We start from the raw sequence: 27786 nt of genomic DNA, 5'->3' as shown, positions 1-27786 counted from the left end.
GGGTCGAAGACTTTCGAATTTGGACCCCTCCCCATTCCCCACTTTAGCTATGCCGCTGGGTGAGAATCAGTTTTATTGATTAAATATTATTAGAACCACTGACTAGAGACAACCCTTAGATTATTCTAGGATGAAGCATTTCAATGCAATTAAGAGCTGGTTTGTTTGGTGTCTGGCTACATGTGCATTAACAGGAAATGTCTGAGTGTTTCTCAATGGGAGCTGGCATGTCCTGGTGTGATAATGATAATCAACTTTTGGAGGACATTTGGTGAACTATTTTATAGTAATTATGTCTAGTGTGCTAACTAAGGCTTCTCAAAATGCACGCTTGGGGCGCCGCTGTAGCGATTCGAAGTAACACTGACAGTTTAAGGAGCGTAGACAGTGGGGTGTGTGGGATGTAAACAAACTCGTGTGAAATTATAAACTCAACTCTCTGAATCAGAGGCGGCCTTAGCAGTGCGCGGGGCCCCGGGCGAGTGTCATATGCGGGGCCTTGAGCCATAAGCAAAGACTAATAACACGTACCGTATCACGCTAACGGGCTCGTCCGATCTTACGCTTATTTTTTTGTTACAAGCATAGTACCTTGCATACGTACTGTACTATTGGTAGTTTAACTGCATTACATACTGTATTATAATTGTTCTGATCGAATGATTTGGCCTTTAACGTTAGTACTTATGATTCAGAAACTATTGTATGATGAGAAATTAACAAACTAGATACTAATAATTCCTTCCAAACCTGCTGGAGTCGTTAAGTAACTATCAATTAGAAAGAAGAACCCTAAGACTTGCAACAAAATTTTGACCAAGTTTAACAAATCCTAGTGTATGAGAACTGATTTGGTTTTCGAAGCTAACGGTAACAAGGAATCTCCAATTGCGGGGCCCCTCTCAGTCGAGGGGCTTGGGGACGATTGCCCCACTTGCCGGCCCCTAAGGCCGCTACTGCGCTTAATAGTTACAAGGGAATGGCGTGGTCAGTACTTCTTGATATACTTCTTGATATACTACTTGATATACTTCTTGATATACTTCTTGATATACTACTTGATATACTTCTTGATATACTTCTTGATATACTTCTTGATATACTTCTTGATATACTTCTTGATATACTTCTTGATATACTTTTTGATATACTTTTTGATATACTTCTTGATATACTTCTTGATATACTTCTTGATATACTTCTTGATATACTTCTTGATATACTTTTTGATATACTTTTTGATATACTTTTTGATATACTTTTTGATATACTTCTTGATATACTTCTTGATATACTTCTTGATATACTTCTTGATATACTTCTTGATATTTTCGGAAATTAAAAATCTGACGACCCGATATCAAATTGTATGCTCTTTGTTTACTCCTCTCATTTGTCCTTGCGTCACGGGGGTGGTGTGATGGTTCGCGTAACCAAATCCATGCACTCTTCCCGGTCATCTGATATCCCCGAGATAACGTCAAGAAGGACTGATCCATTCTTTCATGTTGTCTAACCATCTTGTTATTGTTTAGGTATAGTCACCACGGTATAGATATACTGTGCTCCTTTATAAAATAAAACAACGGAATCCTTCAAGTAGAAAACACCAAAAGATCGAACACACATTTTATATTAAGGAATAGTTACCATTTATAATTCAAATTCAATCATAAATTCGCAAAAAAATAGACTGAACATATAGCTTAAAACTTATGAACTGAATGTACCCAGATATAAGTTTATCTTCCCAATTAATAGTCCTTTAAACCGAAATTTCTAGTAAAGAGATGAATCAAAATTATTCCATTTTTAATTAGATCCATCTCCTTTCATTTATATACTTTTCTGTGTAGAAACCGGAAGATAATAGGAGCAGAAGTATGTATATAAAAAAAAAACAACACTTCCTGTTTACATTTCAGTGGCAACCTTGACACGTAACCATTTATCCTTTTTTTTTTAAATTATTATTTTGTACATTTTTACAAGGAACAGACATTTTCTTATGGCATTGCATGATGTTAACACCATTGATGTTAACAGGTAAATGATTAGTGTAATGTTCCCCTTTCAGACCGTGTGGTCAATAGGGCAGATGATGTAAAGGTCATCTGTTTCTGTGGACTACGGTTAACGAGGGTGTCATGTGGCCAGCACAACGACCAACCGCCTCTACTCTTCCCCAACTAATGCCAGGTACCCATTAGAGCTGGGTGGACTCAGAGGCGCCCAAATATCCTGAAATTAAAAATCCCAGTCTTCACCAGGATTCGAACCCGGGACCCCCGGTTCGGAAGCCTAGCGCTTTACCGTTCAGCGACCGGCCTCCCGTCTAGTTTAACGGTGATCTTAAAAGACCTGAATAAGTCTCGTATAAAAAAAAAAAGATACAAATACGAAAGATTCAACTAAGAGATATTTTATTTATGTATGTTTTTTTTGTTCGGGAAACGGGGAGATGGCTAATTTTAATGTAACAAAGAAGTAAGATAATATATATATATATATATAAACTATAATCCGCTTACTCAAGCTTTTACATTACTAAGCCTCGATCTACCAGACACAGTAAATACTCGATGAGGTCAGCGACCTTAAGCTCGATTAGGTCAAAGTCGAGAGTGTTCAAAGTCCCGAGATACTGTGTTTATTTGCTCACAAGGGGTTCTTAAACTTTGGACACTGTAAGGCAGGGGTTCTCAACCTGTGGGTCGCGATTGACGATTTGCCAGGGGTCGCCTAAGACCATCAAAAATAAGGATTGTTATTGTCTATTCTTCTATTGCTGTGTGTGTCTGGTGGGGGGGGGGGGGAGATCGCGGCAGAGTGGGAGATTGTAAAAAGGGGTCGCCGAGCTTAAGAGGTTGAGAACCGCTGCTGTAAGGGATAGAAATAGATGACCCTCCTCAGCAGAGAATAAATCTTTCAAGTATCATTCACGTTTCGATCTTGATCATTTAAAAGAAAGAAGCTTTGAAACTGTCCGGGGCGAGCTAGTAAACTCAACTGTAGGCCAGATTCTATTCAATTTCCAGATACCATGAGGCATGCATTTGATATTTTAGTACATTTTAGTAAGCTACTGTTTTTGAGGTTTTTTTTCGAGCCTGCTATGAACTCCGATTGGCAACAGAGCATGAAGGGACCTGGCAACAAACATTGCTGGTCGGCGTAATGTCTCGTGACTCCCATACCTATCTATATAAGTTATACGGCCAGTCTTCGAGTCCGAAGATTAGTGAGGAATGCAGTATTTCCCCTTGGCTGCGCAGCCCCAGCTGAGACCTACATATTTCGCCACATCCACGGCAAACATAACCATTGTCCGCAGGTGGTCGATTTAGATTTTCTTTTCGCCGCCTGCGTTTGTCTTCAGCAGCAGATTTTTAGTGACGTTCTAAATACCCAACGCCAACAGTTCACGTAGCTAAAGACAATTAAGCAAGATATGCAGCACCGTTTCCCCGGACTCCCTAAAATGACGGTACAGCGCACCGTCGTTTTAAACCCAGAAACAACAGAAATCTGATAATTGTGCGGCATTTTTTTTTCAAAACTTTATGGACTCCCACAATCTTAAAAAAAAATTGTTTCATCCCCGAACAATCAATGATTGTGACACCAACTTGTGATTGTCATCACAAACGGACACCAACTTGTGATTGTCATCACAAACGGACACCAACTTGTGATTGTCATCACAAGCGGACACCAACTTTTGATTGTGATCATAAACAGACACGAACTTGTGATTGTCATCATAAACAGACACCAACTTGTGATTGTCATCATAAACAGACATCAACTTGTGATTGTCATCATAAACAGACACCAACTTGTGATTGTCATCATAAACAGACATCAACTTGTGATTGTCATCATAAACAGACACCAACTTGTGATTGTCATCATAAACAGACATCAACTTGTGATTGTCATCATAAACAGACACCAACTTGTGATTGTCATCATAAACAGACATCAACTTGTGATTGTCATCATAAACAGACACCAACTTGTGATTGTCATCATAAACAGACACCAACTTGTGATTGTCATCATAAACAGACATCAACTTGTGATTGTCATCATAAACAGACACCAACTTGTGATTGTCATCATAAACGGACACCAACTTGTGATTGTCATCATAAACAGACACCAACTTGTGATTGTCATCATAAACAGACATCAACTTGTGATTGTGATCATAAACAGACACCAACTTGTGATTGTCATCATAAACGGAAACCAACTTGTGATTGTCATCATAAACGGACACCAAATTGTGATAGTCATCATAAACGGACACCAAATTGTGATAGTCATCATAAACGGACACCAAATTGTGATAGTCATCATAAACAGACACCAAATTGTGATAGTCATCATAAACGGACACCAAATTGTGATAGTCATCATAAACGGACACCAAATTGTGATAGTCATCATAAACAGACATCAACTTGTGATTGTCATCATAAACAGACACCAACTTGTGATTGTCATCATAAACGGACACCAACTTGTGATTGTCATCATAAACAGACACCAACTTGTGATTGTCATCATAAACAGACATCAACTTGTGATTGTGATCATAAACAGACATCAACTTGTGATTGTGATCATAAACAGACACCATCCAAAGAGTTGTGCTTCAGCGTACTTTACACGTGAATGCCTGGTACTTGCTCTGAGTGAAGTAGTTGACACTGACTCATACACATCATTAGAACAACGGCTGTTGGATAGAATGCATTTGGCTTTGGCATGACTGAAATTCGGATCTAAATTCTTAGCTTTGTAGCGCCCTCTCCCCAGGGCTTCCACCTGTTTTTCGGTAATGTAAGCAACAGAACGGGGCGCGGTGGTTGAGCGGTAAGGGTTAGGGTTAGGGGGCCGGGGTTCGAATCCTGGTGAAGACTGGGATTTTTAATTTCGGGATCGTCGGGCGCCTCTGAGTCCACCTAGCTCTAATGGGTACCTGACATTAGTTAGGGAAAAGCAAAGGCGGTTGGTCGTTGTGCTGGCCACATGACACCCTTGTTAACCGTAGGCCACAGAAACAGATGACCTTTACATCATCTGCCCTATAGACCTCAAGGTCTGAAAGGGAACTTTACTTAAGCAATAGAACACACAAGCGAACGCCTAATGATGCGACACCTGTCATCACATAGAATTTCAGTAAATCATATACATGTAACAATCAGGTCCTATTAGTAGTGACCAACAGCTGTGTTCAGGTGTGGAGATGACCCGAGATGACCACTAATGAGAAATGGGAAAAAGTTGGCGGTGTGAATGCCCCATCACGTTCTAAAAAAGACACGCGGGCCTGACAGACAAGAAGTGTGTCTACAACCCAGGCGTTAGTTACCAACGAGAAACATTGTAGTCGTCAGTTTTATTCTCTTGTTAACAATGCAACGACATAAAGAAGATAATTATATTTCCCCATTACAATCAGTTTAGATCTGAATCTCTTCAGTAACAAATGTCGGCGAAAAACATACACAGCATTTATAGGAATCAAACCATTTATATGAGTCAAACCAACCATTATATGAATCAAACCATTTATATGAGTCAAACCAACCATTATATGAATCAAACCATTATATGAATAAAACCACTATATGAATCCAACCATTATATGAATAAAACCATTATATATTCCCTTTGCTTCAAACCATCTTATGAATCAAACCAATAAATGAATCAAACCAATATATGAATCAAACCATTATATGAATCAATCTACTTGGTTTGGGGTCGTGGTGGCTGGGTGGTGAAGCGTTTGATCCGAAAGGGCCCCGGATTAGAACCTCGGTGATTCCCTGATTCCACCCAACTCTAAGGAGTACCTAAACAAGTTGGGAGAAGCAAAAGGAGGTTGGTCATTGTGCTGGCCACATGACATCCTCGTTAACCGTCAGCCATAAAACCAGAGGACCTGCAATATAGATCGCAGGGTCTGAAAGGGTTAGTTTTTTTTTTTTTTATATAAATTAAGGGAAGAAGTTTCGAATGGGCCGTAATTGAAGCATCACAGTGTGTGTGTGTTTGTGTGTGAATAGATTTGTTTCAATGAGCCATAATTGAAGCATCACAGTGTGTGTGTGTTTGTGTGTGAATAGATTTGTTTCAATGATTAAATAGTATCAACGTGGATGCTAATTATAGAGAATAATTGAATAATTATATTTAAACTGAAAGGGCTGGGATTAGAAAAAAATAACTAGCAGATCAGGGGCGTCGCTAGGAATGTTCCATCGTTTGGGGGGATCCGTGGGTTTGACCTTTTTGGGGGCCCCTGCATTTTGCGTAATATTTAATTTTTACGTAAAGAACACTCATTTGGGCTCCCCCCCCCCTCAAGTGGGGGCCCGGAGGGGATTTTCAAATTCTCTCCCCTCCTCCCCCCACCCTTGCTACGCCTTTGTAGCAGATGGAAGGGGAGACCCAAGAGACAAACGGAAGACTGCAACTAGAAATAAGTGCATGAAAAGTAGATTTGAAAATCTTTGAAATCTTGCATTTTAAAATTGTGTTTCAAGTTAGAATATATATATGGCTCCTTTTGTCTCGAAAGGCAATGGATGCGCCCAGATGAGTCACTGGTTTTGGTTTAATCTTGAGACGGGGCAGAATCACTATTGTCTCCCGCGTTGTTTTAGCCATTTCGCAGCAGCACCAGAGTTTCCTCTCCGGGGCGCATTCCTGGGCCTTGGATAAAGGGGTCATGGGTGGCCCATGATTCCTCTCTCGACCTTGCTGATGTGATCCAAAGATACGGTTCGCGTTACATTTGGCACCAAATCAGTTGCGGAAGTTGCCGGAGGGAATTTCATAGCTGATACTCCGAACGCCTAAGGGGCTTCACTCCTGATTTCTCCTTGAGGTTGTCTCCTGAAGCCTCGGTACCGCAAGGCAGCGGGGGTTTGAAGTCATACCCCTCTCCTAGATGAACTGCCTTACTAGGCTGACGAGCTCCATCTGCCCGAAGTTCCCGGTATTATGGCGCCAGGTATCCCCCTTCACCCCTAAGTTAGTATACTGATGTAAAAAGTCTATAGGTATTTGTAAAAAAAAATCAAATTTATTTCATTTCGTAAAGGATTTTTGAGCGTTAGTAGCAGGGCCGCACTTGCACTTGATAAGGCCCTAAGCTATTTGAGATATGGGGCCCCTTGTAACCAACATAAGGCAATTTTTCCTTTGCTTTTTTTTCTTAAAAATGATTGAAATATTCGTGGAACGAATTCCGTGGGCCCCTAGCCAATGTGGGCCCAAACCTATATCCTATACCACCTATAGGCAAACAGAGCACAGGTTAATGGTTTGACATTATGTATATGCCTTCATGCGAGATTGGATTAACTATATCTATATATATAAAGTTACAAAATACCCTTACTTCGACTACATTAATAGTATGAAAGTATTTAGTAGAGGTTTCTACTTACAAGTTTAATTCAAAGCTTAAAACATCTAGATTCTAGAATGTACTCTTGTCGGCTACTAAGAACTATAAGGGGTTAGGATACACAGATTGGCAATGCTATGAATGAACAGACTATGCAGGGGCGTAGCTAAAAAATTTTCATCGTTTGAGGGCCCGGGAGATTGACCTCTTTGGGGGCCCTTGCATTTTGCGTAATATTTAATTCTTACTGTAAAAAAATACTCATTTGGGGGGCCCCCCTCTAGTGGGGCCCGGGGGGATTTTCAAATTCTCCCCCCTCCTCCCCCCAACCTAGCTACGCCACTGAGACTATGTGCAAAATACAGTCCATATTGTATTCCCTGTCTCGGAACACACATATACAGTGGTATATACCCATTTAATATGCCGACACACCATACATGCTTCACACACTATGCTTTAGTCGAGCTATTTCGGCTCGTAAACACTATAAAAACCATAATTTATTCATAAGCACACCTCGCTCAACGTAAGATGACGTAAGCAGTTTTTGTGTATGGCTGTCGCTACTGTAAATATCAGGAGATCATAGTTGTCTCGCATATATAGAAGAGTTCTTTAAAAAGAAGTTTATTTTAAATCTTCCTGTATAGAAGAGCAGGGGGGTCCAAATGGATCGGTGAATTTAAAGCAACGCCATTAAATACTTGGGCAATTGCTATTTAAGTCGTTGATTGAGGCTAGGTGGGAAAAGTTCTGGACTTTCGAACCTTGGGTCTGGAATTCGAATTCCGTTAAAATTTCTTAAACTTTTTATTGAAGATTTTAGTGAATCCATTTAGCTATGTTAGGTGGTGTAGGCGGTCGTTGGCGTGTAGCTCCAAAACTGCTGGTGGACAACTAAACCACTACAGGCGTATTACATTTTAACTTGTAAAAATTAGATAACTTGAATAACTTCTTTTGTTGACAGAACTAAATATAACTTTTATTACAATATTAACGAATGCAACTTGAGATGAAATGAAATAAATATAGTAGACTTTAGTCATAATTTAAAACTGAAAGATTTAAAAACTCCTTTATCCCACTATCGGTCAGAGTGTTACAAGATCATCTGTCGTCATCGAGAAGTACATAGAAGTCTAATTCATGAAGCGCTGGTTGTGAGTGTGTATGTGTTTCGTGTGTGAATGTTGTTCGAATTTTTCATCCATATTGTTTTTGTAAAGTAGTTACGCTGAGGTTGTCAATTGAAGTCAAACTGAATTTCCATTTGATTCTATCTGTTGATTATTATGAACGAATAATAACAAGACTCTGGATATAACTTATATAAGACATGAAATCAGCTGTTTAATCTAACGCCATCTTGGTTGACAACAAACAGTTACAAGGGATGTTACTCCCAAACACCGAGTGGTGCAACCTATATAAAACACACATCAACAGGATCAATAAAATTATCTTATCTTATCTTATTTCGTTACTATCAATAAATATTTTTTTTTTTGAAATAAATGTTTTCATGGGACGTAATCTACTAATTTTATGAAGTTCAATGCGTCTATAGTGACTCTATAGTCTTTACTGTCTGACAATTCATACATAGTGAAAGTAATAGTTTCTTACTAATAATAATAGGTAAACATTTCGTTCACACGCTAGCCTTTATAAATAGTTTTGTTTGTTTTACATGTTTCGGATGTTCCTTCAGAGTTGAAGATAGTTTACTTCCTAGTCCAAACCTCCCGCAGGATGACGGGGGATGGGAGCGGGCAGGGTTTGAACCCTCGACCGTCGATAAATCCGAACGACAGTCCAGCGCGCAAACCGCACGACCAGGCGGTTTAGTAGCTCAAAAGAAGAATAATTTTCACCTGTTATAAATCAAGTATAATTACATTATATGTTTTGCAAATTTTAGTCACTTGTATTTATATTGTTCATTATCCTTCAAATTTGGATTAGATATACTAGTCTGTTGGTACTAGATATCATTTCTGTAACGATTATTGATTAAAGTATCTGTATTTATTTTAAAGTTGAGCTGATGTGTTTAAAAAATAGGTTTCTTTAGTCTATCACAGTGGTTCTCAACCTGTGGGTGGCGACCCACTTGGGGGTCGATTGACGATTTTGCCAGCGGTCGCCAGAGACCATCGGAAAAAATGAATAGTTTTGTATATTTTTCTATTGCTGTGTGTCTGAGCGGGGGGGGGGGGGGGTCGCGGCAGAGTGTGGGATTGTAAAAAGGGGTCGCCGAGCTTCAAAGGTTGAGAACCGCTGGTCTATAAGAATTGATTGATGTTTTAAAAGTGTACAAGATGAGAGTGTTTTATTTTGACTGTTCTGTATTCTTTGAAATTGGAATATTTTTTTGGCGACTAAAAAAAAATGTTTATTTATTAATTGTTAAACTACCTTATTGTGGGCGGCTGGTGGCTGAGTGAGCGCGCGCTAGGCTTCCGAACCGAGGGATCTCAAGTTCGAATCCCCGTGCTTCTGAATGGTATTTTTAAGGCACCCCCGAGTCCAGCCAACTTTAATGATCCACTGACTCAATTTGGGGTAACAATGTGGATGGTCGTTGTGCTGGCCACATGACACCCTCCTCAAGCGTCGGTGATAAAAACATGAGCTATGAATAATTGTCCCATAGATCGCAAGGTTTGAAAGGGTTGAAATTCCTTTTTAAAAAGATTATGTCAACTCTGTCTGTCTGTCTGTCTGGTACAAATCTCGAACACGTCATTTCTCCCACTTCCCATTCTCGGATCAAGTTGAGACTTTGTACAATAGACCTCATTCACCAATCGTAAACAAACAACATTTAGCCACGTGGTGCTCTATCTCTTCTATATAATTTACGATCTCATGTTTAATTCATGATGGTTGTCACATGACAGTTTTTTTCATTGTTTTATCAATAAGACCACGTGACTAAATTGTGTTTGTTTACGATTGGTGAATGAGGTCCATTATTCATTGTCCCTAACAAAACATGAATCATTCAAAAAATTAACCAATTAGTTAATTAAATAGTCGTAATCAATTAATTTTGTTTGATATTGAAAAGGAAAATATATCTTACAGTATTGAGATATATATGGCTGTATATGTGGAGTTCTTTCCCCCAGAAAAGCTTCTTTTTTTTTAACTAATGTTGAGCATTATTTTATTTTACATTTATCAATAAGTCGCCTTGTTTCAACGAGAAAGGGAGCATATTTTTAAAAACACCATCATCTACCCAAACCAGGCCAAGTCTGTGCATTAATAAGATGTTAAATAGCTCAGGACAGACACAAAAACACACACACACACAATAAATTCCGCAGGTTACAGTAGACTTGCTCAGTCATGCGTGGAATGTCACCCAGACGACTTTTATTCCCCTCCCCTTTGCAGACGTGTAGATGTTTTCTGCTACAATTAATGACATTTGTCTGGGGGCCGTGGAAGAGAAGTCGTCTTCATGGGGGAGTTGACAAATGGGGCAGCATTTTCTACTCTCGCAAGGACGCCTAAGTGTGAACACGCAGTGATCGGACTTCAGTTTGTTCATCTAAATCAGGGGTTCCTAAACTTTTTTTGTCTCGTAGACCCCTTTCCATATGACCCACTATTCGGTAGACCCCCCTGCTAGTTGATGTTGCAATTCTGAACTTTAGCGTCCAGTGTTTAAAATCTTTATCTCATCAGGGTGGCACCGTCTCAAAATGATGGTTTCCTAGCATCGTTACATAAACTTTGTTGCGTAAAACGCACATAGACAATTGCTTTGTTGACAAACTCTGAAGTCGAACGTCAAAGCAGCACTGCGGTGTCTAGACCTACGTGACTCGGCCAAGTTCAATATTAGTCACTCTTGACAAAAGCAATTTGACATGGTTGTCGCAAAAACAATTAACATTCGAAAGACAGTTGTGAAATTTAATGGACTATCCAAGTTTCCAATCATATACGTCTATATAGAATTATTCATTTAATGGGAAATCAATATTAAAGTCGCGACCTGCTTAAACGAGATCCACTATTGTAGACCCCCAATGTACATATTAAAGACCTCCAATTCCTTTCTAACTTTCATAGACCCCCTCGAAAGTCATCGTAGAGCCGTGGATGGTGGGGGTCTATATAGACCACTTTGGGAATCACTGTTCTGCATTGTGAACTTTGGGGCATTAAATGTTCAGAGACAACCCAGGCTTTCTGCTTCTGGTTTAACGCTGACCTGTACATGTATGAGTAGTTTCCCTTGAAATCATTACAAAGAGAAGTAACGTCCCTTAGGAGTGCTCAGTCGAAAGTTATAAAACAAACAACAAGCAAAATAGAAAAATATTTTTTAAAAAAAGGTCTTTAAAAAAAGCTTTAAAAAGGGTAAGAACTACACTTTTACATCAATATATCTCAATACTATTATTTTTCCCCCTTTTTATATCAAACAAAATTAATTAATTACGACTAATTAATTAATTAACTGGGTTATTATTATTGCTTCATGCAAAAATTACTATTTTCATGGAATTATCTCCCTTGTTATTCCGAAGTGTTAAAAATAGACTTTCGCAGAAAGAAAACACTTTTAAGTAAAGCATACGTGAATAGCTCGAGTTAGAAGACAAATAAAGTGTGCCATATTTCAAGAGGACACGCAGACCCACCTGTGACCTAAATATGCTGTCACGCTGTCATAAATTTTGGATACTGCACTAACCCTGCCTTTGAAGAAGCCAATCCCAGGCCCTAGTTCCAATCCCTTTTTAAAATTTGGCAACAAGTAATTGCTCATGTCTTGTAATCGCATGCAATATATACCCGCTAGTAAGACAACACGTCTGCGATGTTATCAGTAAATGTCATTCGGTTCATTTGGTCCCAATGGCTCGCACCCCAAGGCAACCAATCGACACGCAGTTCAGATTAACTTTAGTCAAAAAAAAGAAACAGAAAAGAAAAGACTCTTCGTTAAAGACTAAATAAAACCTCCGCCACCCCCGGCGCCGCCCTTTCCCCCCTCGCTCAAATGAAACCTGTGACATTTTCTGCAGAGGTCTCCCCCGCCTTCTCCCTCTTCTTACGGACCTCCCTCACCAGCCTCAGGTGTTGATTTTTTTTTTTTTTTTAAAGTTTGCAGGTAAGGAATATCGATGACTTCCACCGCTCAGGATTTCCTGTCGAGGGTGGGTGGGGGGGGGGAGACAGATTCGAACCTTGGACTAGAAGATATAAACCTTTTGAAACGCATTGAAGATTCACCCCCCCCCCCTTAGGGGGGGGGGGCGTCCGTTGAAATTAACCAGCTCCATAATATTATTAATGATAATCTTTTGAAAGATCGTCTATATATTACCACTTTTTTTTTTTTTACATAGACGCTACTTTCTCACTACCAAAAATCAAATTTTCTCTACAACTTAATACTTTTATTCTGTATTTTAAAAAGGTATATATGTTCAGCGTTAATTCTGAATTGCCACAGTATATTGCAGTGAGCGGAGGCAAGATATTGATACCATTCTAACAGTACTGATGACAGACATATGTGTATAATGTATGTATAATTTCGGATCTTAGTAACCCGCAGTTGGTACCATTTATTACACACTGACTGGCTAGACTAATTAGGTTTGTTAATAGCATTATTTATTAGAGAGTCTTATAATTGATATTTGAATGACGGAATGTGTTAAAGAAGATGTAGACCAATAATATAGAGAAGCTTTTAGTTTATTACTAAAGTTGCTGTTAGTTGCCTAGCAAAGAGTGTCTACATAGGAGTTGATGTGTAGCGAGTAGGTGTCCGACCACCGGCGGACAATGGTTATGTCTGGAAGGTGGCAAAATATGTAGTTCGCACCTGGGGCTACGTAGCCACGGGAAATTCCGCATTCCTCATTAATCTTCGCACTCGACGTCAAGCATTATTAATGTTGGAATTTAGGATCTTTGTAAAATGAAGTAAAAGAAATGAAGTCACATACTAAGTCATAGTCTAGGTTAAGTCATATTCTAGGTTGACTGACTTCTGTGGCCATGAAAGAGGGTGAAACGTTGACAACACAATGACCAACCAATACCATAGCAGCAGTGGCGTAGCTGGGGTGGGGTGAGGAGGGGCCCCCAAATGAGTGTTTTTTATATTAAATATTAAATATTACACGAAATGCAGGGGGCCCCGAAGAGGTCAAGCCCCGCGGGGCCCCCAAACGATGGAAAATTCATAGCTACGCCCCCGTCAGAGCAGTGACAAAGACTCAATAATATTAAGAAATTCAAGCATTCTCCGGCGTTGGAGTTTGGAAATATTGAATGAACTATTGGCCACAGTGTTTCCTATTTTACCGGCTCATTGTCAAACCAGCAATTTGAACCTCGTCAAACCAGCAATTTGAACCTCGTCAAACCAGCAATTTGAACCTCGTCAAACCAGCAATTTGAACCTCGTCAGACCAGGCATTTTACTTCTCGTGAGACATCCGTTTCCCTTTGCAACTTCTTGTGTGACTAAAGAGGCCAATCCTTGGTACACAGCTGCGGTCACAGGTTGGGCCTATGTAATCGGTTTATTTAATACATGTGAATATTACCAATGTAACTTTAATAAATCTCTGTATTGTTTTGGTATCATGTCGCTAGTTTGCATTACAATCAAATCGGCAGCACAATCGATAACACACGTCTGGTATTCATGCTGTAGTTATAGTGAACTGCCTTTTTTTTTTTTTTATCTCCCTGAATAAACCACTGGGCCGATTTTGAGTGTGTTTCGACACAAACTGTCTTTGCAATAGTTTTCAACTAAGAACAAGAATCTAGTTCATATCAACTGAAAATGTTACCATATGGTACAGATCAACTGGTAATGTTACCACCTACTTGAGATCAACTGGTAATGTTACCACCTAGTTGAGATCGACTGGTAATGTTATCATCTAGTTGAAATCAACTGGTAATGTTATTATTATTATTATAGCTGTTATATGGCGCTACTTTCATGCTTATAGCATGCTCAGAGCGCGTTGCTCCAATCTCATTTGTGGATCAGTGTGGGGGGGGGGGGGGTAGGGGGTATCTAGGAGTCGGTTTTCCGTGCTGCCTTTAGGCGCTCAGTAAACGTCGAACCTCGAGCCCCCTTCTAGGTAGCCAAGACAAGCCAAGTTCAAGCGCACTTAGCCTCTCGACCACGCTTCCCACCAATTCAGATCAACTACCATCTAGTTGAGATCAACTGGTAATGTTACCATCTAGTTGAGATCGACTGGTAATGTTAGCATCTAGTTGAGATCAACTGGTAATGTTACCATTTAGTTGAGATCAACTGTTAATGTTACCATCTAGCTCATATCAACTGGTAATGTTACCATCTAGCTCATATCAACTGGTTTAGATCAACTGGTAATGTTACCACCTAGCTGAGATCAACTGGTAATGTCTACCACTGATAGTCTTGTTGAAAGAGACCAGACTTTCCAAGCGTTATGTGTTTGTTGTACCTGTCAGTTGGTGTGATGGGACAGAGAAGGGGGGAGCAGAGAGTTGGACGACCTGTCACGTGATATAACATGTTATGAACAGTGACAGAAGTCAGGGCCCTGGCTTGTAGTATTAACACTCCACGTGTGAAAAAAAAAATGAAAAAAAAAGAAGAATTTTTGAAACTGAAGGGGGGCGTGGTGTCTACTGACTCTGGGCGAAAACAACAGGCCGTCGACTGCGTTAATATTTATATAGATGTAGCTGTTGAGTTTGTGATATAAAGTTAAAAAACAGCTTCTATTACTATGTAATTCTAGTTTTCATTCTCTGTTGTCACGTATCGCATAAAAGCATAGTAAGTATGTAACAGTAATAAAGTCTGCGTGTAATCAGTTCGTCCGACGTTTCTCCCCTGAATTATGTCTATTCCATATCAGCGGAGTTCTAAGATGTCAACTATTTCGAATCGAGTAGTTCTGGCGTGTTCTTCTTCTTCTTGTATTACTGTAGGTCAAGGCTAGCAACACTCGTATACAGCTGGACTTTCAAAAAAATTGCGTGCTCAGTTTTCCAACATCAGCCGTGAAAACTTAAGACATCTCAAAAAGAAATTCATAATTCTGTGTGGTCAATGATCTGCTAAAACTAAATCAGATATTGGGGTTAGAAACTTTATCAGCGAACAATTAATGCTTGAAAAACATCGTTATAAAAATGTTGTTGTTTTTTTTTAATATGTTGTAACTTTAGCGTTAAAACTAATCTTTAAAAATTGATTATGTAACTGAGCTTTGATTGAATTTTTTTCTATGAAATTTAAAATTAATAAAATAGTAATAATAATCTAGAAAAATTTAGTGTCGTGTATAAATTCAGATTTCACAGAGTTGAAGAGGTCATATAGTTGAAGAATCAAGTGACTCAACCTCGTGTTTATGACGTGTCATGTAGTGAAGTCATGCCTTTAGTCACTTGGCAGTAGACATGCCAGGCTAAGTAAATCAGATCCGCATTGACTACACATTTAACTGGCAAGCAGCTTAAAGTGGCAGTTGTCACATGTGTCAGAAAGGCAATGTGTGTGAAAGTGTGTGCAGTGCTGTGTTTAGACTTGAAAATTCCCAAAGATATTTAAGATACGGGACGAACGTGAGACTAGATATTATAAGTCAGTACTAAATATTTCTTTGGGGCCCCAAGGTATAGTTTGTGTTATTTATATTTAGATTCGGCCCAGTGCGTGCTTTACTAGATATTATAAGTCAGTACTAAATGTTTCTATGGGGCCCTAAGGTATAGTTTGTGTTGCTTATATTTAGATCCCGCAAAATGCGTGCTTTACTAGATATTCAGTACTAAATATTTCTTTGGGGCCCCAAGGTATAGTTTGTGTTGTTTACATTTAGATCCGGCCCAGTGCGTGCTTTACGTTTCAAGTACTGAAGATTAATACATGTGTCATTTATGAAAGGACATCAATTTTTAACACACACTTGTTAATTAACTATACCGAGAAAATTCGGTTCGAATGGGAGCGCGGTGGCTGAGTGGTTAAACTCTTGGCTTCCGAACCCGGAGTCCTAGGTTCGAATCCCGGTGAGGACTGGGATTTTGAATTTGCGGAATGGTCGTTGTGAAGCAAGTGCTGTCCACACGACATCCCGCTCGTTAACCGTTGGCCAACTGGTGACCTTAACATCATCTGCCCTATAGATCGCAAGGTCTGAAAGGGGAGCTTTACTTTAAGGCGGCGCTGTGGCTGAGTGGTATAATGCGCTTAGATTCCGAACCTGGGATCTTGGGTTCAAATCTATGTAAGTGAAAGGACAGAAACAGGAAATTAGACGAGCGCAAATTTAATTATGAGACTACAAACTAAGCACATAATCTAGATCTAGATACTTCTAGATATAACATGACAATTAGGAGATAGAAAAAATTCTCTTTGTTGTAATTAGACCTAGATCTAGATTCTAAGCGCTTACTTTCCAAACCAAATAGTTTAGCGTTCGAACCTCGATGAAAACGTACCCCTGAGTCCACTTAACTTGAATGGGTACCTGGAGTATGTTGGGGGGAAAAAACCCAGTTGGTCACTGTGCTGTCCACATGACACCATCGTTAACCGTCGGACATCGAATCAAGATGAAATCATTCATTTCCATAGACTAGATCGCAAATTAAGAAAAAAATCAGTCTATCTTAAATAATTGTGGAAATTGTTACTGCGAGACTTATTAATTAACTAAAACACCAAGCAGGTTAATCCTAATCCAGTCCCCCTTCCCCAGAGCAAAAAAAATCATAGTGTCTCACTCCCCATTGATCTCAGACAGACAACATGCTACACCACTTTTAAGACGAACATTAAGACCTATTTGTTTAAAGCTTTTTTAGATTAACAGTCGCGTAATATAGCACTGTAGTGTTTGTAATGTTATTACAGCGCCTTGAGCCTACATTTTTGTTTGTCAACAGCGTTTTATAAATAAAAATTATTATTATTATTATTCTAGCAGCAGTGCCCCACAGCCTAGTCCCCTTTTTACTTCTGAAGTCTACAATCGCTAAACAAAAATTTGACACAATCTACTTACAAGTCAGGTCCAATACGGACAGAAGTAAACGATAGTCCTGACGACAAGAGATAAAAATACAATCTGATCCGACTGAATGGCAGTTTAATTTTTTTCTGTTTAGTTTAAAAAAAAAAAAAAACCAACGTAGGCGAGACTTGGCCCTCACTTGAGGTCCCACAGGCCGACGAGTCACAAGCCAGACATTGACAGCGAGGGCTCACACAATACACGAGGGGGGACGAAACAACAAACCGGTACCTGGGAATGTAGGGTAAAGTCCCTGAAGTTTGGTGAGGCAACGGTTGGCCGGTGTGTCGTTCACGCTCGTAGTCTAGGCCAAAATAATTTGACAAAACAATAATTGCGCTAATAATTGGGATTATGATGTCACTTTTTTTTAAAAATGGGGGGGGGGGGGGGGGTGGCGAAGCAATTTTTTTTTTTAAAATGGCAAGATCATCTATTAGTGCGCATTTGAGAAACTCCACATTTAAAATGGTAATGAGATTATATACTGTGCTTCATAAAATATATTTTTTGAACCAAATCAATTAAATTAATGAAACCTATATAAGGATCATAGTTGTTTAATTTATTATTTTCATTTAACAACGCTTATATGATCTAACTCAAAGCAAATGTCCGTCTGTCTGTCTGTCTGGTTTAAAAAAAGTGTGTACACTTTATTTCTCCCACGCTCTCAATCATATTGAAACTTTGCACAATTCTTCATTGGCTTAGACAAGACTTGAATCAATACAAAACATTAATCAATTAGTCAATTAGTTACTATTAATTAATATTATTTTGTTTTTTTACCAACAAGGGAGATTAATCCTTCAGCATTCACATATATGGCTAAATAAGTAGGGTTTAGTCCCCTAAAATAACTGTTAACGCTATTTCTCCCTCACGCATTCTCCGGTCAGGTTGATACCTTAAACAATTATTTATTGTACCTAATAAAACATGAACCAATAAACAAAAATAACTCAAGTAGTCAATTAATTATCGGTAATTAATTATTTTGTTTGATATCGAATACAGGAAATAACTCATACATTATTGGTAGATATAGTTTTAAGTGCAGAGTACTTCCCCTTTAGACAAGCTTTGTTATTTTAAAGGATTTTTAAAAAAATATTTTGCTTGTTATTTGGTTGGAACTATCCATTGTAAAGGTTAATGACACATTTCTTTATGTTACTGTTTTTTATTGTGCTTTATTGCGTAAAAATGTCTTTAGAATGAAACTAGAATCTTAAAAATCACTAAGTTAATATAGAAGATGGATGCGCGGTGGCCGAGCAGTAAAGCGCTTGGCTTCAGAGCCGAGTGTCCTGGGTTCAAATCTTGGTGAAGGCTGGAATTTTTAATTTCGGAATTTTTGGGTGCCTCTGAGTCCACACAGCTCTAATGGGTACCTGACATTATTTAGGGAAAAGTAAAGGGGGTTGGTCGTTGTGCTGGCCACATGACAACCTCGTTAACCGTGGGCCACAGAAGCTAATGACCTTAACATCTTCTGCCCTATAGATCGCAAGGTCTGAAAGGGTAACTTTATTTATTTTTTTTAAATATAGAGAATATTGGTGTAGGTAACATTACTTGGCAAAATTTGGCTAAAGCAGTATTCTGTTATTGAGATTGAGGTGCGGGAAAGATGATGCCTCACCAGATTGTTCTTACATCTACTTGGCAAAGTGCTGCCTCACCGCCTTGACAGAGGCTCAACAACTTGAGTCTCATAACATTTCGGTACCCAGTGTTGGGACTAATAAACCCGTTACTAGTCTACGAGTGTGGCGTATGGTGAAGGGTAGCGAGAATGTGAGTGGGGGGGGGCGGTGGGAGTGAAGAACAGCTGCGAGGAAGACTTTGGGGGAGAAAAAAATGGAGCAAGAGGGGGGGGGACGAGCGTTATGTGTCAGCGAGGTTCCATAACCGCGCAGCGACATGGCGCCCTGGGAGCAGTCCCTCTACCTCCGTTTACAGTTGCTACTGTGCCGTCGTGGGATGCACAAGGGTGAGAGCCCCCGTGGCGTCGTACGACAAATGTGTTTGCTCTTGGGGGGAAACTCCGTGAACGAAGAGATCGGGCCTTAAGATATTTGGATGATGGTTTTGTGTGGGGGGGGGGGCGCTGTCTGGCTGTGAGGTGGCGGATTGCTGGAAGTTAACGGAGCCAACACAGTGACGATTAGTAGATCTAGTTCACCACCCACTCGTCTACCACACACACACAATCTAGTCGGTGGTTGAACCCCCCCCCCCCCCCCACCTATTCAATAACCATTGGCGTAGCAACCATGGCGCAAAGGGCCCATGACTATATAAAGTTATAAACCGATGTAGCCGTATTAAAATCTTAATGGAAAGTTATTCGAACAGACTTCTTTTAAAACAAACTTAAATAAAACTTTTATTTGGAAGTATACACAACTTCAACTTAAAAGTAAATATATGTAAAACACAAAAAGAAATTACTATTTAAACAAGATACTACTCACTAAAAATACGCATCTTTTCTATCGCATGTCTTTTGCTAATCTCTTCTCTGTATTCAACATTGATCCAAACTAATTTACTGAACTTCGAAATACAATCTCGTGATGTCATCAAATTCTATTCAACCTACACAACTAAAACCATTTACCCTTCATTCCTTGTGGTTACATCAGCAACACTTACAAATTTTAGATGACTAAGAAGACGAATCATTATGTAAGCCTGGATTAATAAAAAGTGTTTATGTAATTGTACTAATATAAGCAGTATCGAGGTTTTAGTTGAGGTGAAAGGTAATATACATATTCTTGAACCAAGTTCCACAGATCCCTTGCTAAGACACCTTCAATAATCACAAACACTGCCATGTTGAACCATGAACCGCTCCTGAGCTGACTAGAGCCAAGTTTTGTTGTAGTAAAATCAAGTCTGGAGCTGGTTAGTAGAATTGCTTCATGGCTCTAACAAAACTGAAAGTTTACAGTGCTGTCATCCTTACATCACTTTTGCATGCTTCAGAGTCCTAGACTAAATATTTTCTTGAAATCTTTCCATCTTCGCTGAGAAACATTCATCAAGTGAATTAATATGACCTCATAGAAGGACAGAAATGAAGACTCATCACAAATGTGCGGTATCCATGCTACAGCAGAGAGGTCACAACTTCGATGGTCTGGTTATGTAGTCCGTATGCCTAACGCGACATTTCTATGAAGAGCTGTGTTTTAACTCTTTCTCTCCGTAATTATTTTCCACGTTCCGATGGAATTATTCATTTTTCTCATCTGTGTTTCACTCCCATGATACAATTTAACTTCAATAACTTCATTGTATGTAATCAAGAAATGTTAAATAATGTATATAATTATAGACGAATGAGTGCTCTTTTTATTTAACACAAACTAAAGTTTATAAAACCAAAAATTAATTTAATTTAGTGGGGTCAAATTAACGTAGGTATCGTCAGTTAGTAGGGAAAGAGTTAAAGTTTTAAAGTATCTGTGGGATCAAAGCAACGATCGATACATTCCCTAGTTGCAATGCTTTGTCAGTTAAAATGGTTGTTATTTCATCTGAAGGTATTTGACAACTCAGCCAAGTCCGCAAAACCCCAGCCGACCCTGGCTAGTATACCGGTGACAAACAGCGGTTATCACCCCCCAGTGTGTAAGGCGCCTTAAGCCTTTAAGTGTATCGGTATGTCGCGGCCGTCAAGTGGAGAGGTTTATGATAGCATAACCGCTTAGCGCAGGAGCGCCCCGGGGGCAAACATGGCAATTGAAAGCAAGGAGACCAGTGATGATAACTTTCGCCCCTTTTACCCCGAGGCGCCATTTTAAGCAAAACTGAGTGATCAAACCGTACGCCACCCCCCTCCCTTCTTTACACAGCCAAACGCTCTTCCCTATATTATTTTCCCATAGAGAGCCCAATGCTGCCTCCATCCCCACCCCTGCAGCTAAATAGTCCCATTTTGTTATTGGCCCGATATAATTCTAGAGCTAATATATAATGGGGAAGTATAAACAGTCGGAGTACACACAGCTATTATCAGCATTTCCACATGCAGAGGCCGCTATAAAAAAAAAGCAATACTGCAATAGTGAATTCCTCCTAGCGAGTAACATTGTATGGAGAACTGTCTGATCTGGAAACCACTGCGCATTTCGTCTGAAATATGGGGCTAGTTTTCTGAGCCCCCCGACAGGATAATAAGATGCAGAAGAAGAATCTTACCAAATGATACTAGGAAGGGGCGAAGAGATCAGGGTCAGATCCAGGAGCGTAGCTAGGAATTTCCCATCGTTTGGGGGCCCGGGTTGAGGGGCTTCAACTTTTTGGGGGCCCCTGCATATTGCGTAATATTTAATTTTTAATGTTTGAACCCTCGACCGTCGATAAATCCGAACGACAATACAGCGCGAAAACCGCACGACCAGGTAGCCATATTTATTGCTGTTGGTCTAGAAATAGATCTATTAAAAATTTAATTTCGCGAGTGATCGGAACTAATTGATAAAATACACTTCGTATATTTTTTTTTCCTGTCTTGAATATGCGTTCTGACATATGAATTCAAGTTTAAAACATTCATTTTAAAAAATCTAACAATGTTTGTTTTGTTTGTTTTACATAATTCGGATGTTCCTTCAAAGTTGAAGATAGTTTACTTCCTAGTCCAAACCTCCCGCAGGACGACGGGGGATGGGAGCGGACAGGGTTTGAACCCTCGACCGTCGATAAATCCGAACGACAGTACAGCGCGAAAACCGCACGACCATGCAGCCATCCTATTATGTAATCCTTTGGTATTTTCAAGGCAATATAATGTATACAAATGTCTAATCTGTTTCCTAGTTTTAATAGCAGCGTGTAGAAATCTGAACACGTAAATTTATTTTAAAAGAAAGTGTATTCACAAACATAAAACCTTTTAAAAAACAAGATTTAAAAGGCTATCCGTGTTGATCCGCGAAAATTTTTTGGTTTGATACAAAAGTGACATAAGTGTGGACAACTGACACGTAGTTGCCCCAAATGATTTTTGATTGAAGCTTTAATTCCCTTCTGGATTATATTTTGCATACACAGAAGGCCGACTGGATGTTCACACAGTGCAGGACATCATAGACTGACACAAACACAACTTGTCTCTGCCACTAAGTGTCGGTGACTGAAATCGTTAGACCTTCTCACGCTATATCAATGTCGCTGACCCTGGAAAAGGTCAAAGTTCACATAACAGTTTGAAAAGTCTCTGTTCAGAGTCTTTATTTAAGCGGTACTTTTGCTAATTAAAAATGCCCCCACCCCCTTTCCACTATATCACAGTATGTTTATCTTTAGATAATATTGTCTTTGTTGCACCTTTCAATTTCTAGTCTATGTTGGTTTGACATTTCTGTTTTTACATTACCTCATTTCAAGTCACTCCTTCATGGAGAATGGACGCTGATCTTGAATACTGCTCTGACGGTTAGATATCGCTGAAAAATAATTTTTTACTAGCTCGTTGGCCACATTGGGAAAAATGTTTGTTTGTAAAATGTTTACATGTTTCGGATGTTCCTTCAGAGTTCAAGATAGTTTACTACCTAGTCCAAACCTCCCGCAGGACGACGGGAGATGGGAGCGGGCAGGGTTTGAACCCTCGACCGTCGATAAATCCGAACGACAGTCCAGCGCGCAAACCGCACGACCAGGCAGCCATCCTCAAACTCTAGTTTGACCGTTATAATTTAATTTTTTTTTTAACCTTGAGCCTTGAGCCTACATTTCATTTCTTAACAGCGCTTTATAAATAAAATTATTATTATTTAAAAGGAAAAAAAAAAATAGATGTAAATTTGGGGATAGACTTACAAATGTATTTAGCTCTAGAACCAACATGACGCAGTCAGCCGTATTACCGTAATTATGCAATAACAGCAAATTTAAAGTTGCTTCACTTTTATTCAAGTTTATAAGTGTTGCTTATATTTTGACGTCAATCTAATATAGATTACATCTACATTCTAGATCTCGAATTAGATGTATATAAGATCTAAAGATATTTAAGTCTACTGTAGACCTAGATGTCTATATAATAAACATACCAATAAAAAATCGCTTAAGAATACCTTCCCGGCTGGCCCTTCAGAAAATGCGGACGTTCAACTTCAAGGCATTTAAGCAGCTGACAGTGTCACTAGTTCCATGCATAAATATTTTTTTTTAATTATTTTTTTTTTTCGAAATTATTTTATTACATCTGAGGTTTAATAATGGTGGGAAGCGTGGTCGAGAACTCGGCTTGGCTACCTAGAAGGGGGATCGAGGTTCGACACCCGACTCGTGCAGAGTTGTGTTTACTGAGCAGATGTAATAAAAAAAATTTGATTATGTGATTATTTATTGGTATGTTTATCATATGGACATCAATTTCTAACAATAGACTTTTAGATCTCATATACATCTACTTCGAGATCTAGAGTGTAGATGTAATCTATATTAGATTGACTTGGCTTGGCTTGGCCCCATAGAAGTTCGACACCGACTTGGGCAGACGACTTGTGTTTACTGACCGCCTAAAGGCAGCACGGAAAACCAACTCCTAGATACCCCCCCCCCTACACCTACTCCACTGGTCCACAAATGAGATTAGACTAATAGCATTCTGAGCATGCTATAAGCATGAAAGTAGCGCTATATAAAAGCCATAATAAAAAAAATGGAAATATATTTTTTTTAATGTATACTTTAATTATTATTTTTTAATATTATTTTCATGCTTTTATTTTATTTCTTCTTGCTTTCATTAATTTCTATTCTCCTGATTTTGTATTTGTCTTTGTTTCATGTAGCTCTTATTAAAAAATAACTTCCCTTGTTTCCGAGCTCTTTTTATCACTGCGGAAGAAACATGAACTTCTCCGACTTATCTTCGCCTGACTAACACTCTTGTATCCACTGACACTGCTTTCTCTTTTTTTGTAGGCGTTTATCATGTTTCGGTGGTTCTCGCGAGAGCGTGTAATGCGTCTCTCATCTCAACCCGTGGCCCGGTCTGGAACATAGGTCTCCAATCAGCTTCCTCGAGGCGTCTCGGTTCTGGGCGAGTCACTCCAACTGTTTCCGCGTCTTGCCCATCTCCAAGCCAATATTTAACTCTAGATTAGTCTAGATCTAGATCTATGTCTAACTCAAGATCTACTTTATTCTTTATCACATGAACATACACAATTAAGTGTATTCATTTCATATTTTAATCTAATATATGTAGTCCTACAAGCAAATAATTTATTTGAATAAATGGATTTAAGTCCATTAGCTATTTTGATAGCTCCATTCATACTATTTTTAACTTCACGCATTCGCTTTACTTATAAATTATTATTTCGTTTAATTGTTTACAAAGCACTCTCAGTGACTGTATCGAAAGCGATACGCAAATTAAGACCCGCGGGCCGCGGGTAAATTATGTCTAGTAGTAGATAAATATAATTAGGATGGCTGCCTGGTCGTGCGGTTTGCGCGCTGGACTGTCGTTCGGATTTATCGACGGTCGAGGGTTCAAACCCTGCCCGCTCCCATCCCCCGTCGTCCTGCGGGAGGTTTGGACTAGGAAGTAAACTATCTTCAACTCTGAAGGAACATCCGAAACATGTAAAACATTTTACAAACAAACAATTAAATTGGAATGAATGTTCTAATGTTTTAATTTTTTTTTTGGCCTTTTTAAGGCGAATTAGAAATTTTGAGTTCGGACTTCATGAACTGTGGTTGTACTTTCAGCTTGTTATTGATAATAACATCAATATTACTGGAAACACGACTATGAACTAAGTGTGTCATGTTTCACTCTGTTTAGCAGAACTATCTGTGACCTATAAATTGGTCACGTTTAGCAGAGAAAGCCGTTGTCTGTCCGGGACTGAAGTGAAGTTTTGTTTTTGGAGCTTGGACATTCAGTAATGACAGCTCAGGTGTCGCCCAATCTGATAGACTTAACATTCCTTTTATTGTGTTCCTGTAAAAGTGGATATTTCGATCCAGATGAGAGTAGAATGGTGGAGGGGGGGGGGCGGTGTAGATGTAGAGATGACGAATTGTTGTGTTTATAGTCGAAAAAAGTATAAACACCAGATAACGATTCTAGGAGTGCTCCACATCTGCAGTCGTGTCTTGTTGTCTAACACCTAAACATACCGTCATTACTTATGTGTACGAGTTCCCCCGTCATGGAGTTATTCCCCGTCGGGAAATAAGAAAATATACAAACACAAGTCTTTTCGTTCTGTTTTACTTGCTCTCTCTCTCTCTCTCTCTCACTCACTCACTCTCTCTCTCTCTCACTCTCTCCCTCTCTCTCTCACTCTCTCTCTCTCTCTCTCACTCTCTCCCTCTCTCTCTCACTCTCTCTCTCTCTCTCACTCACTCTCTCTCTCTCACACACTTTCTCTCTCTCACTCTATCTCTCTTTCTCTATCATTCACTCTCTATCTCTCTCTCTCATTCACTCTCTCTCTCTCACTCTCTCTCTCTTTCTCTCTCATTCACTCTATCTCTCACTCTCTCTCTCTCTTTCTCTCTCATTCTCTCTCTCTCACTCTCTCTCTCTCTCTTTCTCTCTCATTCTCTCTCTCTCACTCTCTCTCTTTCTCTCTCATTCCCTCTCTCTCTCTCTCTCTCTCTCTTTTTCTCTCTCACTCTCTCTCTTTCTCTTTCTCATTCACTCTCGCTCTCTTTCTCTCTCACTCTCTCTCTCTCTCTTTCTCTCTCATTCACTCACTCTCTCTCTCTCTTTCTCTCTCATTCACTCTCTCTCTTTCTCTCTCTTTCTCTCTCATTCACTCTCTCTCTCTCTCACTGTCTCTCTCTCTCTTTCTCTCCCATTTACTCTCTTTCTCTCTCACTCTCTTTCTCTCTCTCTCTCTTGCTTCGTTTCCCTCTTCGAAACATTTTTTAATTATTTTTTTTTACAAAAGTAACATTTTGTACCTTTTTACTATTTGTTCTTATAAGGGCAATGTCTTCGATTCCGAAGATTAAGAATGAGTGCAGTGTTTCACATGACAATGCAGACCCAGTTGTGACCTGAATATTTTTCCGCATCTCGTGCAGACAAAGTCGTTGCCCACCGGCGGTCTATTTAAGTTTTCTGTCCGTCTTCTGAGCCATCTGTATGTTAAAGAAAAACTTCAGACATTACAGCTTTACAAACAAAATAAACTCTCAGAAATCACACTTACATCCTAAATACCTGTTTGTGAAATTAAATGTGTGTCACAAACTGCTATATAATGCAAATACACTATGTGCAATAAAAAAGTAATTTCCCCTTTCAGACCTTGTGGTCTATAGCAGGGGTCGGCAACCTTTTCGGTTGAAAGAGCCAAAAATTACAATTTACCAAATTTTAAAGAGCCACAAGATTTTTTTCTTGCCAACAATAAAGAGTAGGCCCTACTCACAAAATTAATTTTTTAATTAAAAAAAAAACGAATATATTAATTCATATGTACGTGTTTTTCACACCAAATTAGATAATATATATATGGTTTTATTTGATAATTTTTTTTCTTTCGGTAACAACAAAAGCAGTTAAACAATTACTTACTACACTAACTTCAATGGGAGGTTGGCTTTGCATGGTTTTAGAAAGTTTGAATACATTTGGCTCATAACCTGTTTTTAGTTTCAAACACGACTCTAAATTTTCATTTGTTAGTTGACTTCTTACTGTACTAATATTTATCTATGAATATAACACTTGCTGGCACGAATATGTCGATCCTAAGATAGTAAGTACTTCAAATGCCAACTTCACCTCAATCTAGCATTCTGGAAGACTATTCCATGCATTGAATATAGGCTAAGTGCCTCAACTCGAGACATTTCTTTGAAAGTTGTCACATTTGTTGCGTAATGTGCATACATTTCTGGACCTCCAACTTTTCAAACTTCACAAAGCTTTACTTTTTAAATCGATCCATTGAATTTTTAGGGATTCAGTTTCAATTTCAAATGGCTCAATGTGGATTTCGTTACGATTTGTTTTGAGAGGATTTATTAGGAATGATAGAATAGTTTTGTTGAACTGCTCAAATCTGTCAAGAAATTCATCTTTGATTTTTTTTATAACTGTGCTGAAGTAATTTGTGTAAACAGTTGCACTGATTTTTATCGCGATACTACTTTAGACATTTAAAATGAAGTGCATATCTTCTGCCAAAAGAATTAATTTTTCTTCAAAATAAACTAATTCTTCTACCTAAACATAGGCTGGGTTTTACTTTC

General features: G+C 39.0%; 2 protein-coding genes across 3 annotated transcripts in view; one reads left to right on the top strand and one right to left on the bottom strand.

Annotated features, from left to right (window-relative positions):
* The window catches only part of LOC106056692 (uncharacterized), a 33251-nt gene extending 15578 nt beyond the window's left edge, over window positions 1–17673 (bottom strand). The window contains exon 1 of one of the 2 annotated variants that reach the window (XM_056025566.1): window positions 17518–17673. The gene's annotated coding sequence lies outside the window, so the exon portion shown is untranslated. Of the gene's footprint in view, window positions 1–7475; window positions 7592–17517 lie in introns of those variants that run through there. The other variant, XM_056025567.1, reaches the window with a different exon arrangement.
* Window positions 1–27786, top strand: part of LOC106076242 (uncharacterized) — a 153789-nt gene that overhangs the window by 88862 nt on the left and 37141 nt on the right. The gene's annotated exons all lie outside the window — the stretch shown is intronic.

The sequence above is a fragment of the Biomphalaria glabrata genome, chromosome 4 (genome assembly GCF_947242115.1).
Source record: "Biomphalaria glabrata chromosome 4, xgBioGlab47.1, whole genome shotgun sequence".
NCBI classification, from domain to species: domain Eukaryota; kingdom Metazoa; phylum Mollusca; class Gastropoda; family Planorbidae; genus Biomphalaria; species Biomphalaria glabrata.
The sequence above is the reverse complement of the archived record's forward strand: the minus strand, read 5'-3'. Positions and strand labels throughout refer to the sequence as shown.